The sequence below is a fragment of the Capra hircus genome, chromosome 5, assembly GCF_001704415.2.
Source record: "Capra hircus breed San Clemente chromosome 5, ASM170441v1, whole genome shotgun sequence".
Taxonomy (NCBI): Eukaryota; Metazoa; Chordata; class Mammalia; order Artiodactyla; family Bovidae; genus Capra; species Capra hircus.
This window is the reverse complement of record NC_030812.1, coordinates 782,968-805,760: the sequence shown is the minus strand read 5'-3', so window position 1 is coordinate 805,760 and position 22,793 is coordinate 782,968. Positions and strand designations below refer to the sequence as shown.

The following is a 22,793-nucleotide window of genomic DNA, read 5'->3' as shown; positions in this document are numbered from 1 at the left end:
TGAAAACTTGAACAGTCATCCTGTGTATTAATAATATACATTAAAGATTATATGAAAAATACCTAACCCAAAAGCAAAACATTAATTATGAAATATATATCCCAAACAGGTCTTCATTTTTTAAGGGATTGACAATAGGATTGAACTAATTCTTTGAAATATTGCTTATTTAATTGTTGATCATCTTAACAAAGAAATAATTGAATATTTCTGACTTTAAAAATATAATTTATTTATTTATTTATAGTCTATATTTAGCCTAGATTTTACTCTGTTCAAGATACAGAATTTGTTGTAAACTCCTTATATTATTTCTTATTTTCATTAAAACATATGAACTTACTGACCAAGAACCTCATTAAGAAATATTTTTTGATAATTTATTTTCCAGTTGCTTATTTTATATTTTGAGATATTTACTTTGAGAAGTCACGGAACATATTCCTACTTCTTTGTAAGTCTGTAAGTTCCCCTTGTACTGTTTTACTGAGAACCTGAGTGACAAGATAAATTCTGTCAACACTCCTTGCTCCTTTTTTTCCCAGAACACTGGCTTGTGAAACAGATTTGATGCGTGTTGCCTTTCTCTTATAGATAAGTCTGCTCCCTCTTATGAAATGTTGTAATCCAACACTCCAAGGAGCTTGAACTACCCAAATAGTGAATATTTTAAGATTCATTTCGGTGAGACATAGTATATGAGGCAAAGAATACCTACCAGATTTCTGGAGACTTTGAGCTTGGAGGAACTATCTCAGATAAAAAACTCTCCTTTCTTAAATTTTAACCTAAAGGGCTTTCCTTCTTTCAGTGTTGCAAAGAATCAATTTAATCCTGCAGGAGTAAAGTAGGCCATAATATTGAACATAAAAGGTTACAAAAGCTCATTAATTCACTCTGATTACAACTATTAGTTCCATTGTAGGGGGCACACCTAACTGGTCTATTTATTCCTGCTAATTGGACATGGAAATCACAAATGTGTTGAATGCCCATTTCATTCCTGAAGGTGCCAAAGGAAAATAAAAATGGAATTGGTATTGCTAAGAGAGCTCTCTAAAACAGAGCCACAAGACCCCTGAGGAAATATGACTTACGCATATCTCAGCTGAGATGAAAACTGACCTTGGACCATTACTGTCTTAATGTAGGCATCCAGAACACTTGGCCAAAGTTCCAGAAGCCAAGATACTCACCACACCCTTACCCTAAATAAGGGTATCTGTTAAGGACAGCCTATCTGTTAAGGACAAATATTTCCTTTCTTGTGTCAGAGTGTAAACTCATGACTTTTGCCTTTATGAGCCCCTTACTCTCTCTCTTCCCCAGAACATTCTTTCAATTTTACTCATACCTGTATCTCACCAACTGCAACTTTTAAGACCCCAAATAAACTTTTTCTTACTTTTTGCAGTGTTCTGTGTGTTTTTGCTTTGTTTTTAGTGTTTTTAAAAAAATGTGTGGTTTTTTTGTTTTTTTGTTTTTGGTTATCAAAGGAAATGAGAGGACATGGAAGTTCTCCCCGTTAGGAATTTATGGAAATAGGTGTTCTAATATTATACTCAACATTCAGAAAACTAAGATCATGGCATCTGGTCCCATCTCTTCATGGCAAAATAGATGGGGAGACAATGGAAACAGTGACAGGCTTTATTTTTTTGGACTCCAAAATCACTGCAGATGCTGACTGCAGCCATGAAATTAAAAGATGCTTGCTCCTTGGAAGAAAAGCTATGACAAACCTAGACAGCATATTAAAAAGCAGAGGTGTTACTTTGCCAACAAAAGTCCATCTAATCAAAGCTATTGTTTTTTCAGTAGTCATGTATGGATGTGAGAGCTGGACTATAAAGAAAGCTGAGCACCAAAGAATTGATGCTTTTGAACTGTGGTATTGGAGAAGACTCTTGAGAGTCCCTTGGATTGCAAGGAGATCCAACCAGTCAATCCTAAAGGAAATCAGTCCTGAATATTCATTGGAAGGACTGATGTCGAAGCTGAAACTCCGATACTTTGGCCACCTCATGCGAAGAACTGACTTATTTGAAAAGACCCTGATGCTGGGAAATATTGAAGGCAGGAGGAGAAGGGGACAACAGAGGATGAGATGGTTGGATGGTATCACTGACTTGATGGACATGAGTTTAAGTGAACTCCGGGAGTTGGTGATGGCCAGGAAGGCCTGGTGTGGTGCAGTCCATGGGGTTGCAAAGAGTCGGACATGACTGAGTGACTGAACTGAGCTGAATATCCTGTGACAGGAGATGGCCATATTAATGGATAGAATTAGCTGCGATTGATTTTCCCTTTCTTGTGTAGATCACGGGCTGTTTTGCCACACTGCACAGAACCAAAGCCTCAGCTGCCCTCTGTGGTCTCCTTTTCTTCTTCATTCTTTACCAGTGAATGTACAAAAAGGGGCAAAGGCTATAAAAATGGAAGAGATATGATTATTAGTATCATATTTTAAAAGGCAAAGAGTTGAACTGCATGTCATATACAGTGTCAGATGAAATCCTGCTTTCACTAAGAACTATTATCATTTCCTTTTTAGGTCCTATGTAGGATCAAACTCTCAGTGTATGTCAGCACATATGTGTACATATTTATGTGCATGTATGCTAAGTCCCTTCAGTTGTGTCCAACTCTTTGCAACCCTATGGACTGTGGCTTGCCAGGCTCCGCTGTCCATGGGCAAGAATACTGGAGTAGGTTGCCATGCCCTCTTCCAGGGGATCTTCCCCACCCAGGGATCAAACCAGTGTCTCTTAAATCTCCTGCATTGGCTGGCAGGTTCTTTACCACTAGCTCCACCTGGGAGTCCCATATATTTATGTATAAGTATAAATATATATATACATACATACATACATATACACATAGAGAGAGATTTATATATCTCTCTATATATAACTATATTTTAATATCAAATGTAATTATATTTTAAATACTTTAGTGTTAATTATATTTTAAGTATTTCAGTTTTATGTTTTTGGAAATTTAATATTTTAATATTCATATTATAGTACATATTTGTCCAATGGGAAAAGACACTTTTTAAGTCTATCACAAATAGTTTTTCATCACACTAATTTATATCTACAGATCTGGCTATGGATATATTCCTCAAGTCTAAAATAGAGAAATAGATAAGTAATCTTCTGTAAGGAAATAAAGCTGGTTACTAGCTCTCAGCAGTATTTCATGATGCCTTTCCTACTAAAATAATTCAGTTGTCTCTGCTTGATTTCTTCCTGACAGTTGCATAAGAAATGTTACCTGTTTTTGCCTTCTGAAGAGTAAATTTGAATTTTTCTCTTTGGGCAGTAATGACCACCCTGAAGGTCATTCTTTTTTAATGGTTAATAGTCTTCCTTATGGAGAAGGCAGTGGCACCCCACTCCAGTACTCTTGCCTGGAAAATCCCATGGATGGAGGAGCCTGGTAGGCTGCAGTCCATGGGGTCGCTAGGAGTTGGACATGACTGAGCAACTTCAATTTTACTTTTCACTTTCATGCATTGGAGAAGGAAATGGCAACCCACTCCAGTGTTCTTGCCTGGAGAATCCCAGGGACAGGGGAGCCTGGTGGGCTGCCATCTCTGGGGTCGCACAGAGTCGGACACAACTGAGGCGACTTAGCAGCAGCAGCAGCAGCAGCAGCAGCAGCAGTCTTCCTAATCAGAGAAGGCAATGGCACCCCACTCCAGTATTCTTGCCTGGAAAATCCCATGGACGGAGGAGCCTGGTGGGCTGCAGTCCATGGGGTCGCTAAGAGTCAGACACAACTGAGCGGCTTCACTTTCACTTTTCACTTTCATGCATTGGAGAAGGAAATGGCAACCCACTCCAGTGTTCTTGCCTGGAGAATCCCAGGGACGGGGGAGCCTGGTGGGCTGCCGTCCATGGGGTCGCACAGAGTCGGACACGACTGAAGCGACTTAGCAGCAGCAGCAGTCTTCCTTATAGTCCTAAGCACTATACAACAAGCTATGTATACCCCAAGAAATGTAAATCATACACTGTCTTTGTTTAGAATGAAAACATCTTTCCTCTTTAGCAAATTGTGCTTTCACCTCACGTACTATTCATTCCCGCCTGTCAGCAGTTTCTCAAATGGACCCATGGAGGTAGCCTGAAGTGGTCAATGGTTAGCTGTTCTCTGGACAGTTATGAATATTCAGTGTGTATAGCTCAGTACCCATAATCAAGGACACAGTGCCAAAAGTAATTATCCATCAGGGCTGTGCAAGAGTAAAAGTTGGCTAAAAAGGCAGTAAATAAACATGACCTTTCCTCCTCATGGCATCTTTTTTCAGGCATACTGTTTCCAAAGAAAGGATAATAGTTCTTCGCCAGACTTTAATACTAAAGCAAATTAACCATCCTTTACTTGTGGGGCCCAGAGAAAAGAATTCTGAGTCTTTCTCCCTTACTTGTTTGGATAAATGAAGTAGACATGAAAGATCTCGAAGAATATCTGTCTTTCAGAATTTCTATTGAGAAAGAAAAGCTGAAGAATTTGACATCTTTGCTAGTGAAATGCATAAAAGCAGCACTGGAGGAAGTGGTCCCTAGTCAGTCCTGAGTCTTTCATGTCTTCTCAGCTTCTACTGAGCTTGCAGAAGAACCTGCTGTTCTTTGACAAATTGTATGTGTTTACATTGTACAGCATGATTCTTAAAGATGTGTATAATGTGATGATTTATTATATGTATACATTGTGAAATAATTGCCACAATGTTGCTAATTAACATGTCCATTACCTCCCATAATTACTGTTTATGTGTTTGTATATGTGTGGTATAGAAACAAATTTCAAATACACAATTCTCGAATTTCTTAGCAGATACTATCTTGGCAATTATAAATAATACAATATTATTAACTACATTCATATATGGACTTGGAGAAAATATTTGCAAAACATACACTTGATAAGGGGTTAATATCCAAAATTATATAAGGAACTTATACAACTCAAATAACAAGGACAACAAAACCAAATAACTTGATTGAAAAAGGGCCAAAGGACCTGAATTCATGTTTTTCAAAGAAGACGTACAGATGGCCAACAAGTACGTGAAAAGATGCTCAGTATTACTTATCATGAGGAAAATGCAAATCCAAGTCACAACGAGATATCACCTCACAGCTGTTAGAATGGCTATTATCAAGAAGACTAGAGATAACACCAGAGAAGGCAATGGCACCCCACTCCAGTACTCTTGCCTGGAAAGTCCTATGGATGGAGGAGCCTGGAAGGCTGCAGTCCATGGGGTCGCTAAGAATCGGCACGATTGAGTGACTTCACTTTCGCTTTTCACTTTCGTGCATTGGAGAAGGCAATGGCAACCCACTCCAGTGTTCTTGCCTGGAGAATCCCAGAGACAGACGAGCCTAGTGGGCTGCCGTCTATGGGGTTGCAGAGTCGGACACGACTGAAGCAACTTAGCAGTAGCAGTAGCAGAGATAACACATGTTCGCAAAGATGTGAAGAAAAGGGAACACTTGTGCCCTGTTGGTGGGAATATAAATTAGTGCAGTCACAATGGAAAATATTATGGAGGTTTCTCCAAAAACTAAAAATAGAACTACCATATGACCCAGCCATTCCTTTGCTGGGTATATATCCAAAGGTAATGCTATTCTTTGAATGTGCCAAGATCCCGTGCTGAGCCTCAGAGACTTTGCGTTTGCTGTTCTTTCTGCCAGGAATGTTCCCTCTCCAAATCTCAGACTGGAGGCCTTGCCTTGTAGACCACACTATTGGCTTTACTATTTCCACTAGAACACTTAATGACCTAAGTCTGAGATTACACAGCTGTATCCACTCACTCGTTTAGTATCTGTCTCAGCCACTAGAAGGCAAGTTCCACGTGGGCTGGAGCTTTGTTCAATTTATGACTATATCCCTGTCGTATACACTTCAAATGCTTGACAAATGCTTGTTGATGAATGAGTGATTGAATTTAAAGTAGAAAATGTCATATAGCTCTTTCACTGTAAGAAGGAAATACTTATTTTTCAAGTTAGAAGTATAGAGAATCTATTTTTGGCTTTAACATATGCCAAGATCAGGTGAGAAATTGCAAGTTGCTTATAATAGATACTTGCTGGGGAGTTGTATTGGAACAAAAGTCCAACTGGGGAAGAAATTGACTCTCTTCCTAAACTCCTAAGATCTAAATCAAAAGCAGATCCTGGATATAATGCTTCCTATGCCAGCAATCAATGTCATCATCATCACTACAGGAACACATGTGTTTTGACCAGTGAAACTGCGCATCTCTGCTAGTGATACCTACAGGCAGCAAGGGAGAAGCAGTGGTGACTGCAAATGAGAAGAGCATGAGAAACAACATAGAGATTGTGGGGCCGTCTTGGCTCTAAGTGTCTTCTCAGTCTCATTTTAGTTAATCTCAAAAGAGCATATCAGTGATAACTCATTATTTCTTGCAAATATTCTTCCCTCTTGCCTTCTGTGAAGATAAAGTTTTCTGATGTTTGTCTCCTGCCCTGTTATCTTAACAAATTCTGCTTCTCTTGTCTTCCCCTTAAAAATTAGTGTTTATCAGAATTCTACCCTCTGTTCTCTTCTCATTCAAGTCTTACCTAATAGCCTCCCTGTCATCTTCATGCTAACGATAATTCCTTAACATATGCCTCTAGCATTGGCATTTCTTTCAATTCCTAGGCTCAGATGTCCAACAGTTACTTGATATCTTTGCATGGATTTTCTTTAGGTACCTCAAGACTATGATGTCTCAAACCAAATCTGTTATATTGTTTCTTCTCCTTCTTTTCTCATTTTATTTTCTAGTCCACTTCAAGGAGCTATCTGCTTCTTATCCCATATCTCACTAGCTGACTTCTTATTTTTCTCCTCCTTACTTTATTTTCAGTCACTCTGAAGTCTAGACTTTCATCATTTCCTATGTTGGCTAATGTAATAACCAGCATGGCTTCTGATGTCATTAATTCATTTCCCTTTCCTGCAAACTCCTTGCTTTTTATTCCCCTGGAAGAGATTACCAGTTTCTTTATGAAGGCATAGAAATTTTCCTTAAATCTGGTTCCCAAATATCTTTCTAGCTTTATGTGCCTCATAGCTTCACACTCAGCCAAACCATTTGCACCCCTTGGTTATCCCTGTGTCTGTCTCCTTTGTGACTTTAATCACACCTAGGTCTCAGTCTATGTGCCTTTCTTTGATTCTTTACATTAAAAAAAAATCCCATTCATTCTTTGAGATGATGCTTAAACATCTAACTATGAAGCTTCCCTTTGCACTCTGAGAGCTCATGTCTCTTTCTCCACTTATTTAATTCTACCTTGTGTTAGGATGACTTTCACCCTCACTAGACTGCAGTCCCCATTCAGATCAGCTGCCTTACCTGTTTCTCTGATTCCCTTCTTAGTGTCTTCTAGTATAGCGTCTTAAATATCAGTTCAGTTCAGTAAGCACAGTCGTGTCTGACTCTTTGTCATAAATATAGTAGACTTTAAATGCTCCTTAAAAATGACATTATGTTGTATATCTTGGGCTCATAGTAAAGTCCCCATTCTAAGTGATGGCTGATAAGCAACTGAAGGTTCATTGTCCCATATTTATAGGACACCTTCATAAGCTCTTCATGAGCTCTTCATGTTTGGCAAAGTGGTTAAGACATGGGCTATGAAATTAAGCAGATCTTAGTTCTAGCCTTGCCACAGACTAGTTCTGAAACCTTGGGCAAATTACCAACCTCTTGTAAGCTTCAATTCATTTACATACAAATGGGGTATAATAATATTAGTTAAGAATATCTAAAGTAGGGGGGTTGTTAGGACTGATGAAATATGAATATAAAGTGCTTAGCACAGTGACTAGCCCATAGAAATCATTTCAATAGAAATGACATTATTTCAAGCTTCTAAATAGTTACATACAGTCCAAAGATAACTTCATATTGAATGTTAGTGGAGAGCATACTTTCTGTCTTCAGAATTAGATGATATGTGTCTCACAATACAAAGTCTTTGGTTGTGTAATTTCTTAATATGCTTCTTGTCACTCTTGCCTTTTGTCTGTGGTCTTTTGAAAAGGCAAGACAAACAAGTATAAACATTATTCATGGCATAAACAATGCTCATCAATGATATGAAAACATAACAGTTGTGACCTGATATGGATTACAGAGACAACACACTAGAATCACCAAGATTGTCCTTTTTACTTTCTTTTTAAACAGCCATTTGAAGCTAAATTAATTTAGATTGCTAAAATATAATCTTGGCTCCAGTTTCTGGCATTCCTAAAGCCAAAAAAAATTGCAGTTTAATTGGCTTCCCTGACTTTGGCAATAAATGGTATAATAGATTTTACTTAGGAAATCTTGACATTTCCAAAAGAATCATGATTTTTATTTTTAACAATCTGTAAAAGACCATGGTTAAGCCTAGGAAGAGAGAAAGAGGAGAGAGGGGAATCATGAGAGAAGCATATGTTCTGGCTCTGGACAAGCATAATTATTGGACAAGAAATTGGACTGAGGTGGTGTTTGTAAGACAATTTAAGCTTCATGAAAGAAAACTGGCATTACAAACACAGCATTATTATCTGCATATGTGTTTATGTGGCATCCACCAATATGCTGCAAAAGAATTTAGAAAGAGATGTTAAATTGATGTTATTGAACATGAGTGGGTATCAGCTTAACACTCTGAGGAACACTGTATGCTGGAATTTCTAAGGAGTCTCCAGAGCTGTTTAGCCAAGTCCTCTTCTTGGCCTGGAAATACACTGAAGGCCTACAAGAAGATGGCTTATCTGGGGTCATCTAAAGGTTTTCCACAGGTAAAATCTGTTGGTTGATCTCAGTATGCAATAATCTTTGCTGGGAAAAGTGTGTTCACTTCCTGAAAACGCTAGCTCTCTTTTAGTTTCCATCAACGTGAGATTACTATTTCTGTGCTTCTCTTACCCGAACACCACTGTCTTACTTGTGCGCACACTTAGAAATTGCTATTAAAAAGTCACTAGAGGGACTTCCTTGACAGCCCAATGTTTAGGACTCCATGCTTCCAATGCAGGGGGCCCGGGTTTGATCCCTGGTCGGGGAGCTAGATCCCACATGCTACAACTAAGAATTTGCATGCCACAACTGAAGATCCCGCATGGCACAACTCAGACCCAGCACTGTCAAGTAAATCAATATTTAAAAAGTAGCTAGACTTTGGTGTTCATTTCACAATATATATGTATATTGAATAATTACATTGTGCACTGAAACTCATATAATGTTATATATTAAGTATATCACAATAAAAAAAGTAATGTATGTGCATGCAAATAGGTAAAATAGATGAAAATATTTACATGGAAATGGGAAGTTTTCCCTTTCTTTACCCTTCTCTTATTCCTCAGAGAAAACTTTTTGGTCTCAGGATCCTTTTAGACTCCTAGTAGTTATTGAAGCCCCCAAAATATGGCACCCCACTCCAGTGCTCTTGCCTGGAGAATCCCAGGGATGGGGGAGCCTGGTGGGCTGCCGTCTATGGGGTCACACAGAGTTGAACACGACTGAAGTGATTTAGCAGCAAAGAATATTTTCTAATATGCTAATCATATTGATGTTTATCATATTAGAAACTGAGAAGGCTATAAAATATTTATCTATTAATTCATTTGAAACATTAATGATAAACCCATTGCCTATTAACATTAGACATACCACTTAATGAAAAATATCAAAAAAGATCTTCCATGATAGTGAGAAGAATGGTATTGTTTGTTTTTGTACATCTCTTTAATGTCTGGATGAATACAGACGAGGATCCTCACCTCTGCTTCTGTGTTCCGTCTGTCGTAATATTACACATCATGTGGCCTCTAGAGAAATCCACTGTGCGACGATGTTAAAGTAAGATCGAAAAAGGCAACATTTTGGTATTATCAGGAATATAGTTTTGATCTTGCGGATTCCCTGAAAAAAGTCTGTGGACTCCATGGGTTCTGAACCATGTTTGGAGAATTGCTATCTCAGACAAAGTCATTTTGACCATTTCTGGATTTGTCTTTTCTGATAATGAATTATCAGTGTTAAAGATCATGCTTATACCTTTAGTTGTTTACTTTCTAGTTAAATTTTTATCTGATCACTCCCCACTCCTTAAGCTGTCTCCTGATCATTGTTAGACATTTCTCTCTCCTTCCAACTATACAAGATAAACACTTTGGTGTGCTTACATGTTCCCCTCCTCCATCTCTTTTCCTTTCTCTTTTCAAAATCAGCCAACTGTACTAGTACTTTACATGGTTAAGTTTTACAACTTTTGAATTCTTTGCCATTGTTATAAATAGAGATTTCATGTCATTTCTTTAAATTGAATTTAAAATGGAAACTGATAAGAAGCATGTAAAATATGACAATTATGTAAATATTTCTATGTGTAAAAATCCACAGGAAAAGAAACAGGATCTTACATCCCTACATCTGTACTGTTTGGAAGCTCTGAGCACAAAACTCGAGTAAGTTGTCTTTTTCAGATGCTTATTACTCCCAGAAATGACTTTTTTTTTTTTAGTGGCTCTGTGGGGTTTATGGGATCTTAGCTCCCTCACAAGGGATGGAACCTGAGCCCTCAGCCATGGCAGTGCAGAGTCTTAACCACTGAACCACCAGGGAATTCCCAAAGAATGACATTTTAATATGCTTCTTACTTGCATCATAAATTTCTTCTACGGTTTTAAATTCCTTTTAGAGTTTCTAAATGCCTTTCTTTCTTTCTTTCTTGTTTTTCAGAAAAGAACTTCTGCTTTATAAACTGTGTTCCTAGAATAATTTGATTTCTTCTTAATAATTATACTATTTGTTAGATACATCTATATGGGTCCCAGGCCTGCTGTAGAGGCTTCATTCTGGGTTCTTTTTTATTGTATGTCTTCCTTTTTTGGTTTCCTTTTTAATTTAACTGTAATCTATATTCAAGTAATATTTTTTTTTTTCACAGAAAGGTAGATAAACCTACTGATTATCTGTATATACAAAAGTCTTTATATCTTCTGTACAGTTTGATTGGGACTTTGGCTAGATGCAGAATTCTAAGTGGAAAATAATTTTCTGTTTTATCTGAGAAGGTGTTGCTTCATTAGTTTCCAACATGCAGTGTGGCTAATGAGAAATGTGATATTTTTCTTCCTTGTGGGTTTGTTCCTCTGGATACTTTTTGGTCATTTTGTTAGTCTTACTCTTCTGGTTTTGTGAAATGTTCCTAGGTGTGGGTGTGACTTCATTTATCCTGCTCTGCAGCCAGTGATACAGTGTAATTTGAAGACTTTTGTTTTGGTTCTGACATTTTTTTTTTCTTTTTTAAAATTGTTTCTTTCTCTTGATTTTATGTTTTACTTGTTCTGGAATGCATGGTAAGTAGAAATTGGATATCCTTGATTGATTCTATATCTTCTGTAATTTTTCTCATATTTTAAATAATTATACCTTTTTTCTGTACTTGTACATTACCTTAGCTTTTTACTCTAGCTTTCTAGTGAAAATTTATCTTGGCTGTCAGGTTAGTATTTTCCAAGTGCTCTTTTCTCCTCATTATTCATTTTTAAGCTTTTTCTTTGTTATAACACTTTTCTTGATATTGACAATATTAATTAAAAATTCTCTTGATTAGGTCTGAATTATTTTTTTTCCTCTGGGGTCAATTTGTTTTGTTCAGCTTGATCCTTTTCTTTGGTGTTGCTGGTCTTCCCCACATGTCTGTTGACCTTGGTTTTCTGTTCATATTTGTGAATGCAAAGTTAAGGTTTGATTCATACAGATTAGTGCTTTGTTGTTTGTCTGACTTTCCTAGCCTGTTTCCTGAATGAGAGAGGTGACTGAGCTCTGTGTAACATGGGCAGCTTGTTGACTGTTGATCTCACTTTAGATTGTAGAGCCTTTGAAAGAGGAAAGTAGAATTCTCTACTCCGATGCTCACAAGACTTGCCAAAACAATGAGGGCTCTACTATGTAGTTCCAGTATCTGACTTGGAAGACTTCCTTCCTTTAAAGCAGATAGCTCAATTTTGTCACAGCATGCTTTTCTGCTTTAGCTTGAGTACATATGACTCTGCTACACAGGAAGGGGTTGGACAGTCACTCAGTGAAGGCATTCTGCAAACAGCTCTTCAACCCATCATCTTGCTTTCTCTCCTTCTTTTTTAATCTCTGTTTATTCTTACTTCCACTTTATATTGGCTGTCTGGGTTAGGATAGGGCTGGAAAGAGAGTTCAGCAGTGAAGAATTCTATTCCACTGATGTTTTCTTTTGAGGATCCCTATACTTGTAATGCAATGTTCCTCAGTGTATTTTTGGCCCCAGTTAAACAAGGTGGTCATTAGCTTTCCTTTCAGCCTGGTTTAAAAAGCATGTTTAGTCAATTCTCATTTCTACTTATACCTGAATTAGACAGCTTTTGGAGTCCCAAAACACCAGATGGGAATGTAGGCAAGCACATCTAACTGACAGATTAATTGGTGAAACATCCTGCTGAAGAATTCTTAAATGGTTTACCCTTTATGTTTCAAACATTATCTGAGGAAACCTGACACTGAGACCTACAAACTTGGCTCCATTTGAGAGCAGTGTGGAATCCCCTAGAGGTACAGGGAGGCTCCAAAAGCAGTCATTTGGAATATAAGCTGTGCTTTTGGGCAGAGAGAAAGAGTTCTGCAGATTAATTAAAATGAAACAAACTGATTTAATGAAAGCACATACTTAAATTTTTATAGCAGCCTTCTAAAATGACGCTCTGAATGATGTACTTAAGCCTTTATAGACAAAACACAAAAGTTTGCCAAATGATATTTTTAGGAAGCATTTAATGAGTGCCAGTACGCCTACAGGATACTGAAAGGAGGGTAACAAATGTTGCATTTTATCGATGTCAGTAATAGTTTGTAAACCTCAGACGTGACTTCACACCCAGAGGTTGCTTCACTGCCCAGAATGAAAAGCTATTTGCAAGGGAACTCCTGGCAGCCGTTTCAAGAGTTCTAAGTGCATGGCCACACTCTGAGGCTTCGTGTGAAGGGCAGAAGTGGCAGCTGGTGAGTACATAAGCCTCTCACCTCTGGAGGTCTGAGTTTATAACTTAGCTTTGCGTTGGCCATGAGAAAAAATTTACTTGGTTCGTTCTCTCCCTGATTAGCCTCATTAGAAAACCACCACACCATTTGGCTCGTTTTGCTCCAGCTGGCAGTGTCTGTTGAAGGGGAGGCCAGGGGTTGGGTAAGCAGGGCTCGCCTGAGGTGTCCTGGCTCTGCAGAGTGGGATCCTGCCTGCCACCTGCCTGGACGTGTGCTCGCTGCAGGCCAAGCGCTATTAATCCTTCTCTGTCATGAACATGACATCCATGTCAAACTTTTCAAACTCTTCAAACCCACTCGTTAGGAATTTGCTCTTCTGAAGCTGGAAAGATGTAAAGCCTGAGAATAATTGGTAAGTAAAACTATCGACTTTTCATCTCCGCACAACGTCGACGTCCACAGACTCCCTAGCCATTTGTATGTTATGATTGGTTTTTGTTTGTAGGTTGGCAGTGAAGTGTGAGTGTTTAAGGTTTTCCATCTGAGACTAAAAATAATGGGAAGAGTGGAAGCCTTCTGAAACAGTTTAACGGAAAACAAAGGATTATCAGAGCTATATTAAGAAGTTCTGCTTTTTCTGCATCGTGAATCCTAAGGAACATCTCAATCCAACGACGATATGATTCTCGCAGGGTTTTGTATTTGAGATTTAAAGTTTCCTTATGAACTTTTGTGCTGACCATACCAGGATCCCTGCTCAGACCCAGGCAGGTAATTGCTTTCTGTCCTTTTCTTCTGCAGTCACCATCCACCCCTCATCCTCTCTTGTCTCTGCCCAACTTGGCTGCTGTTCCTGAACATGAGCACGCTGGCCTTTTCAGTTTTAAAACTGTCTCCAAATTAGCCTTGGGCCTTCTAAACTCTTATTAGGAATTAAAAACCTTTCTCTGGAAATAGAATAGAAAATTGCATCTTTTCATGAAGTCAGATCAAAGAACCAATGTAGAGGGGGAATCTTTTTTTTTAATTCTGGGAAAAATTCAGGAAAAATTAATTTCAGTATTTTAAGGGAACATACCCTGGTTGTCCCTTGACAGATGTGTTTTTTGAGAAAAGGGATAAAGAAGCTGTCATTCACTTTGCTGCTCCAATTCTGCCCTTTGGGCAGGGAGAGCAGAAACATTTAAGAAGCTGAGATTCAAAGAGAGAGAACCACAGAGGATACGGTATCTTTGAGGTTACATTGCGTGATCCACTAGAGGCAAAGAAGAAAAGCTGTAGGATGCTAGAAGATGTGTTTCTACTGGCAATCTAAAAGTGTCTCTGAATGATATTTTCAAATTCTCACAGTGGAATAGAGAGTAGGTTAGAGGAGCAATCAGTGTTCTTTCCTTAAATGTCACTTCCTTTACTAAACCTGTTGTCACCAAGAAGCCCCCTGAGATTGCTCCTCCTCAGTTTTGAATTTCCATCTCTACCACATACTGATTCAACAAGTATTTACTGAGCAGCATTTGTCTACTAGGTACTGGTCTGAGTTCTTGGATACAGCGATAAGTGATAAGTAAAGTAAAGCTATGTGCTCCCCTGGGGGCTCAGTGGTAGAGAATCTGCCTGGCAGTGCATGAGATGTGGTTTCAATCCTTGTGCTGGGAAGACCTTCTGGACAAGGGAATGGCAACTCATTCCAGTATTCCTGCTTGAGGAATCTCATGGACAGAGGAGCCTGGTGGGCTACAGTCCCAGGTCACAAAGAGCTGGGTATGACTGAAAAATCTCATGGACAGAGGAGCCTGGTGGGCTACAGTCCCAGGTCACAAAGAGCTGGGTATGACTGACTGATTAAATGACAGACTAGACATGGTCTCAGCCTGGAAGAAGCTTACATTCTAGTGGCAGAGACAGTTTATGTGTTCTCAGTTTCATCATCCTTGTAAGAGTCTTTCATCCTATTTGCAAGCTAACAAGTTAACCTGCTGGAGTTTCATGAATCTTGTCAGAAGAGATGAGATACCTGGATCAGAGGAAAAGGACTCAGAGTAATAGGAATTGCAGGGGAGTCAGCATTTGTGTGGGCTTCCCTCGTGGCTCAAGAGTAAAGCACCTACCTGCAATGCGGAAGACCTGGATTCAATCCCTGGGTCGGGAAGATCCCCTGGAGGAGGGAATGATAACCCACTCCAGTATTCTTGCCTGGAGATTTCCATGGACAGAGGAGCCTGGCAGGCTGCAGTCCATGTAGTCACAAAGAGTCAGACACAACTGAGTGATGGACACTTTCACTTTCCTCAAGGCCCACTTCCTGCAGGGTGAATGTGAAGAAGGCCAGATGGTGCTTGGAGAGGCAGGTGAGGACTGCTCCTGTTTAGGAGTTTAGGAGCCTGAGTCCACCATAATGGGCACCAAGCATGCCTGGCCTTTATTTTGTGAGACATTATCTTTTATGATGCTGCAAAGCAAGCATGTATGCCCCTTCCTCCAGAGGAAGACCCTATCTCTGCCTTCCAAGGCTGTTAACTATATAAACATCGTTGAAAATGTTGTCTGGAACAGAGAGCAGGGGATGCCTCATTTGCAAGATGTGCAAAGACAAGGGAAACCCGTGGAGAATTCTTTTCCGACAGTTCAGAGCCGTGGCATGATTTGTCAGATTAGAGACAGCTCTACCTACGGGGGTGAGAAGCAGGTTTTTCAGATGCTGCCTCCAGGGGCTTATGGAGGTGACCGCAGTACTACGCGGGCATGTATTTGGGTAGGACAGAGGAGAAACAGGGCTGAGCCAAGGATATTCTTGATGTGTCAATTCAGTTGGCAGCTTCCAGGAAACTCACAGCCCTAAGACAGCATGAGACATTAGCTAGGCATCTCATGGTTCCAAGGTTGGGCTGCAGGTGTCAGAGAGGCCGGACACCAGGTGATCAGGCAGCCACCCAGGGTGGTGGCTGAAGGACTTGGAGGAGAGATGAGAGCCAGGCATGGAAACATTGCATTAAAAAACCCCTGTTTATACAATGGAGTATCACTCAGCCATTAAAAAGAATACATTTGAATCAGTTCTAATGAGGTGGATGAAACTGGAGCCGATTATACAGAGTGAAGTAAGCCAGAAAGAAAAACACCAATACAGTATACTAACACATATATATGGAATTTAGAAAGATGGTAATGATGACCCTGTATGCGAGACAGCAAAAGAGACACAGATGTATAGAATGGACTTTTGGACTCTGAGGGAGAGGGAGAGGGTGAGATGATTTGGGAGAATGGCACTGAAACATGTATACTGTCATGTAAGAAACGAATCGCCAGTCTATGTTCAATACAGGATACAGGATGCTTGCGGCTGGTGCATAGGGATGATCCAGAGAGATGCTATGGGGTGGGAGGTGGGAAGGGGGTTTAGGATTGGGAACTTATGTACACCTGTGGCGGATTCATGTCAATGTATGGCAAAACTAATACAGTATTCAGTTCAGTTCAGTCGCTCAGTCAAAGTAAAATAAAATAAAAATTAAAAATAAAACTCTGTTTATGATGTGAATTAATTTAAATAAGTGTCTTGTGTTGGCCAAGATGTGTTTTGTCTGAGCCTGATATACAGCAATTTAGAAATAGCTATATGGATTTTCTTGAAAAATGGTAAAACAAAATGTGCTGCTAAGCTGTTTGTCAAGTTTCAGCCTTAGTCAATTTTTACAGATGAGTTTGAATCCCTAAAAAACAAATTTATAATAGAAGGGCTGATGTAGACATTGACTTAACTTGCAAAAATGTGCTGTGGAAGCTGAGACAGACAGACATGGAATTTTGTAGGAAGAATTTGATAAAGGTTCATTTGATATGATCATAAGTTTGAAACAGTAGTAAAATGAAATAAAAATAAGAAAATATTACTGCTGGTGAGAAGGCCATATAAAATGAGTTATAATGTCTCAATCAGAAATCCAAGAGTACAGGATGTATATTTCCTGAAATGTTCAGTGTGTATCTTTCTGGAGTGACAAATTAACCTAATATAAATTGACATTCTTGGACCTTCCTATCCGAATTCCTCCTCACTAATACTGTTAACAAAATAGTAGCTGTATAACTAATTTTCTAGGCTAGTTAGGAGAGAAGCTACAATGTCTTTGTTTAGTCTTATTTAAATTTTTTCTTTTAATCCCTCTCTTGTATAGTCCCTGTGCCAAAGCTTGCCATATGTGTACTAGAAAAGAGTATTTGATTTAATTTTTTTAAACATCTACAAAGTGCTTTTGCTACATTGTTGTGTTTGATCCCATTTGTTCCTAAGAATTATGAATACACTTTACAGGAAAGTGTTAGTCACTCAGTCATGTCCTTCTCTGTAGGCCGCCCGCCAGTTCCTCTGTCCATGGGATTCTCCAGGCAAGAATACTGGAGTGGGTTGTCATTTCCTTCTCCAGGCGATCTTCCCAACCCAAGGATTGAACTCAGGTATCCTGCATTGCAGGCAGATTCTTTCCTGTCTGAGCCATACAGGAATTATTATCTCCCTTTTACAGATGGAGAATCTGAGACAGGTAGAACCTCAGGGATTGCCTAGAGCTATATCACTAATGAGAGCATATGGTAATAAATTGCCAAACAATGTTCCAACTTGGTTCTTCCAACAACATTATTATGTAAACAGTTTATTGTTGACATGGTAATTTCCAGTTTAGGTTACCATTACAATGGAATTAGCTCCACTAAAAAAGCAATAAAATATGTAAATACACAAACATCACACAGAAGTGTTTTCCGTGGTTCAGTTTTGTAAGAGGAAAATACACCAGTTCTGTCAATGTTTCAGAAAAAAAAAAAAAAAAGAAAAGAAAAGAAAGAAAAGGAGAAAAGTAAGAAAAAAAAAAAAAAAAAAAGAGATGCCAGGTGATGTCAGAGATTCTTTTTGGACCTGGCCTATGAGAACTTATGAAGTAGGGGCAAAACTGTTGGAATTCAGATCACTTTCTACTTTAAGAAAGTATACATCCTATTTTACTGAAAAATTAGGGGAAAACATGAACAGTTCATTTATTTAGTACATGCAGCTTAAGAAAGCAAATATTTTAAATAAGGAGATCAATTTTAAGTACTCAGATGTTGAATGTATTTAAACAAATTTAATTCTAACCTACACAGTCTCTTGAAAACTTTGTCTACTTATAGTTTTGGCTGCGCCGGGTCTCCATTGCTGCCTGGGCTTTCTCCGTTGCAGAGAATGGGGGCGGCTCTCTAGTCGCCGTGGGTGGCCGGCTCACTGCGGTGGCTCCTCCGTGGAGCGCGGCCTCCAGGGGGCGGCGGCCGCGGTAGTTGTGGATCCTGAGCTCCAGGGCACAGGCTCAATTGTTGTGACTTAGTTGCTCCCCAGCACATGGGATCCTCCTGAATCAGGGATCGAACCCATGTCTCCTGCATTGGCAGGCGAACTCTTTATCACTCAGCCACCAGGCAAGCCCCTAGCCCATACAATTTTGAGTGAATTCCCTTCCAGTTTTAAAAGTAAAAAAATCTGGCGGCTGATTTCATACTAAATACAATGGCAACTGACATTTTCATGGCGAAGAAAACTTTACCATCATATAGGTATTAAATTTAGCAGTAGTTTAGCAGACAGAATTAGAAAACTGTGTCTGTATTAACATCATCATGATTTTTAAATCTTTATGCAAAGAAAGTTGAAGTCAAAGGGCTATAGCTGCTATAATTCTTCTACATGGAGAATAATGGCAGTCATAAAACACAAAATAGTATGAAATCATAGAGATTCATTCTGTTTACATTTTTATTTCTGATAGTGACTAAGGGATAGATTAGTCAAACCCACTGTTTCCGGCAATGGCTCTGGTAAACTTAATCCCTCCCTCCATATAAAGACACAGAGAAATATGAAAGGTATAATTTGTCTCATCTTGAGGATGGGAAAGGTGGGAGTAAGGTGAAATTTAATAAGGCTTATAGGAATTTATCAAAGTTTGCAAATACTATCATGGATATTTGTATGGTTCCCTGGTCCTAAATACCTGCCTTATCAGATATCCGAGGGCTTGAAATTTCACCAAAGGACTTATTATTTGGGGTTTTCAGCCCCTTAGGTCATTAAGAATCTCTCTGGGAGGAATAACACCCAGTATTGGGCCTGATACACAGTGAATGCCCAATAAATGTTTTTAACAAAAGGTTTATAACCTTCTTATGGGGATTAGTTGACAGAAAAGTGAGAGAAAGTTAGGTCCTCAGTTAAGACAAGGGGAAGAAATCGAGAGAGGACCTCTGAGAGTACTCCTCAGGGGCCAGAAGTGAGGATGTGGGAGATGAAAGGAAGTACAAAGAAAACCCTGTGTTCAGGTTACAGACGCACTGAAGCTTGCCTTTCTTTTACATAGTTTGTCAGAAATTACTTCCTCTTCTTTTTATTCTTTCTCCTTTACTAATTTTCACTTTTATATCCTTCTTTTCCCTTCCTTTTCTTACTCATCTGTCTAGTCCCCAAAAGGATTTAAAAGTGTACTACAGGTCAGCTAATTAAAATCGTAGGTATCACGAACCTTTGGATAGATGGGAAACTAGAATTATTTCGATTAGGCTTCAGTTCAGAGATGTTTTTTCTTGTACAGACTTCTATATTGTTCTTATTCCTAATTCCTATCCTCACTGCATTTTCAGGATATTTAGGGACATTAAACACCTTTAGAAATAGTGCACATTTTATTTTAAATTCACAGAGGAGCAGCAAACTTGCCTTACCATCCTTTTATTTTTTTAGTCTCATAGTTAGCTTCAAATACATCTTTATTGATGCCAAAGTGTGGTGAGATCACTTCTTAATACTTGAAATAAAAAAGACAGCTCAATTTATTTATAAGGGAGAGCTATGCTTTCAAAGTCTCTCTGAGAAGAGTAGACTGCTGATATTATGTAGAATGTTGAACAGCATTGGCTTACTTTGAGAAGCATAAGTAGGTTGATATCATCTCTTTAAGCATAATTACTCAAGTGAGATTATTGCTGAGTTGTTGGCATCCAGGGGCATGTATCTGTGAGTGAGTCTCTTTCTCACTGGCAGACTTTTTAAAAAATTAATTTTGTTTTAACTAAATTTTTGGTTGATTGTCAGTGCTGTGTTTCTGGTGTACAGCAAAGTGAGTCAGCTATACATATACATGTATCACAAAAAAATTTTGTTTCTATTTAAAAAAATTTTGTATGTATGTGAGATGACAGATGTTCTTTAAATTTATTGTGACCATCATTTCATGATGTATGTAAGTGAAATCATTATGCTGTACACATGCAACCTATAGAGTGCTACATCTCAGTTTTAAAACTGGAGGAAAATAAAAGTGAAAACAAAGGAAAAGGGAAATTAAGAAAGAAGGAGCCTCAGAGATCTTAGGGGTCCCCTGGTGGTTCAGGCAGTAAAGCATGTGCCTGTAATGTGGGAGACCCAGTTTCGATCCCTGGGTCGGGAAGATCCCCTGGAGAAGGAAATGGCAACCCACTCCAGTATTCTTGCCTGGAGAATCCCATGGACAGAGGAGCCTGGTGGGCTACAATCCACAGAGTCACAAAGAGTCGGACACGACTGAGCGACTTCACTTTGCTTCACGTCACTTCAGAGCCCTTAAAGAAATAAAGAGATGGTTGACTACAAAAATTAAATTTCTGTATATGTTCAACTATATCATTAGAAGAGTCAAACGACAAATTTGGAGAAAATATTTTCAATACTAATGACAAAGGGTTATTGTTGCAAACCTTTAAAGAAAACAAAAAGACAAAAAAGCTTAATGGAAGAAATAAAGTCAAATGTTTAATAAATACTTTAAAATATAATCACACTTACTATTGATGAGGAAAATACATCATAAAGCACTAATCAAATATTTTTCACCCATTATATTGGAAACCATTAAAGAGCTTAATAATATTAATATTCACATATACCTGGAGTGAGCTCATTTAATCTTTAGGAAAGTTATTTGTCAGTAAATTCCTATTTTTGGATTATGTCCAAGAGAAATATTAATATTTGCCCAACTGCATAAAGAAACATACACAGTTGACCTCTGAACACTGCAGGTTTAAGCTGCACAGGTCCATGTATACACAGATTTTTTTCAATAGTAAATACTATAGTACTACGCGATCCACCTGCGGTTGAATCCACAGATGTGGAACTGAGTTTGTGGGGAGATCATATATACAGAAGACTGGCTATATACATACTACATGCAGATTTTCAACTGCAAGGAAGGTCAGTGCCCCAAACCATAGGTTGTTCAAGGGTCAACTGTATATGGATGTTTGTAGTGGAAACACCTGGGAAAAAATCCTGAAGTCTATCCATTTAGAGAATTATTGAAAATATTTATTTTAAAAGTCCATGCTGTGGAATATTATGCAGATATCAAAACAGAATAAGGTCAACTCAATTATATATATGTGTGTATATAATATATATTCATCTGCTAGCATGTCCTAGATACATTTTAAGTGAAATAAAACAAATTGCAGAGTAAATATAAAAGATAATCCAAGTTAAAAAGATGAAGTAAGCAAAAATCAGTATGTAGATATATATGTTGGTGAATGCCTTAATGCATAGAGACAGGTTTGGGAGATTAGATACCACACACAAAACATTGGTAATCTCTTGAGATAGGATCGATTGGGGGTTTTTGTTGTTGTTCAGTCGCTAAGTTGTGTCCAACTCTTTTTTTTTTTTTTAAATTATTATTTATTTATTTATTTTATTTTACAATATTGTATTGATTTTGCCATACATCAACATCAATCCGCCACGGGTGTACACGTGTTCCCAATCCTGAACACCCCTCCCACCTCCCTCCCCATACCATCCCTTTGGGTCATCCCAGTGCACCAGCCTCAAGCATCCTGTATCTTGCATCGAACCTAGACTGGCGATTCGTTTCTTATATGATATTATACATGTTTCAAAGCCATTCTCCCAAATCATTCCACCCTCTCCCTCTTCCACAGAGTCCAAAAGACTGTCCTATACATCTGTGTCTCTTTTGCTGTCTCGCATACAGGGTTATCATTACCATCTTTCTAAATTCCATATATATGTGTTAGTATACTGTATTGGTGTTTTTCTTTCTGGCTTACTTCACTCTGTATAATCGGCTCCAGTTTCATCCACCTCATTAGAACTCATTCAAATGTATTCCTTTTCAATGGCTGAGTAATACTCCATTGTGTATATGTACCACAGCTTTCTTATCCATTCATCTGCTGATGGACATCTAGGTTGCTTCCATGTCCTGGCTATTATAAACAGTGCTGCGATGAACATTGGGGTACACGTGTCTCTTTCAATTCTGGTTTCCTTAGTGTGTATGCTCATTAGTGGGATTTCTTTGCAGCTACATGGGTTGCAGCACACCAGGCTTCTCTGTCTTTCACTATCTCTTGAAGTTTGCTCAAATTCATGTCCATTGAATTGGTGACAACTACCTAACCATTTCATCCTCTGCTGCCCCCTTCTCCTTTGCCTTCAATCTTTCCCAGGATTAGGGTGTTTTCCAATGAGTTGGCTCTTTACATTGGGTGGCCAAAGTATTGGAGCTTCAGCTTCAGCATCAGTCCTTCCAATGAATATTTAGGGTTGATTTCCTTTAGGATTAACTGGTTTAATCTCCTTGCAGTCTTTATTGTTTGCTTTTTAGATATACTACTTAGGATAGAGTAGTAAAAAACAAACAAA

General features: G+C 38.6%; 1 long non-coding RNA gene across 1 annotated transcript in view; it reads left to right on the top strand.

The window, feature by feature from the left end:
• Positions 10,459–22,793, top strand: part of LOC106502077 — a 49,018-nt gene continuing 36,683 nt past the window's right edge. The window contains exon 1 of the long non-coding RNA XR_001295646.1: positions 10,459–10,512. This is a non-coding gene — a long non-coding RNA (uncharacterized LOC106502077). The remainder of the gene's footprint in view (positions 10,513–22,793) is intronic.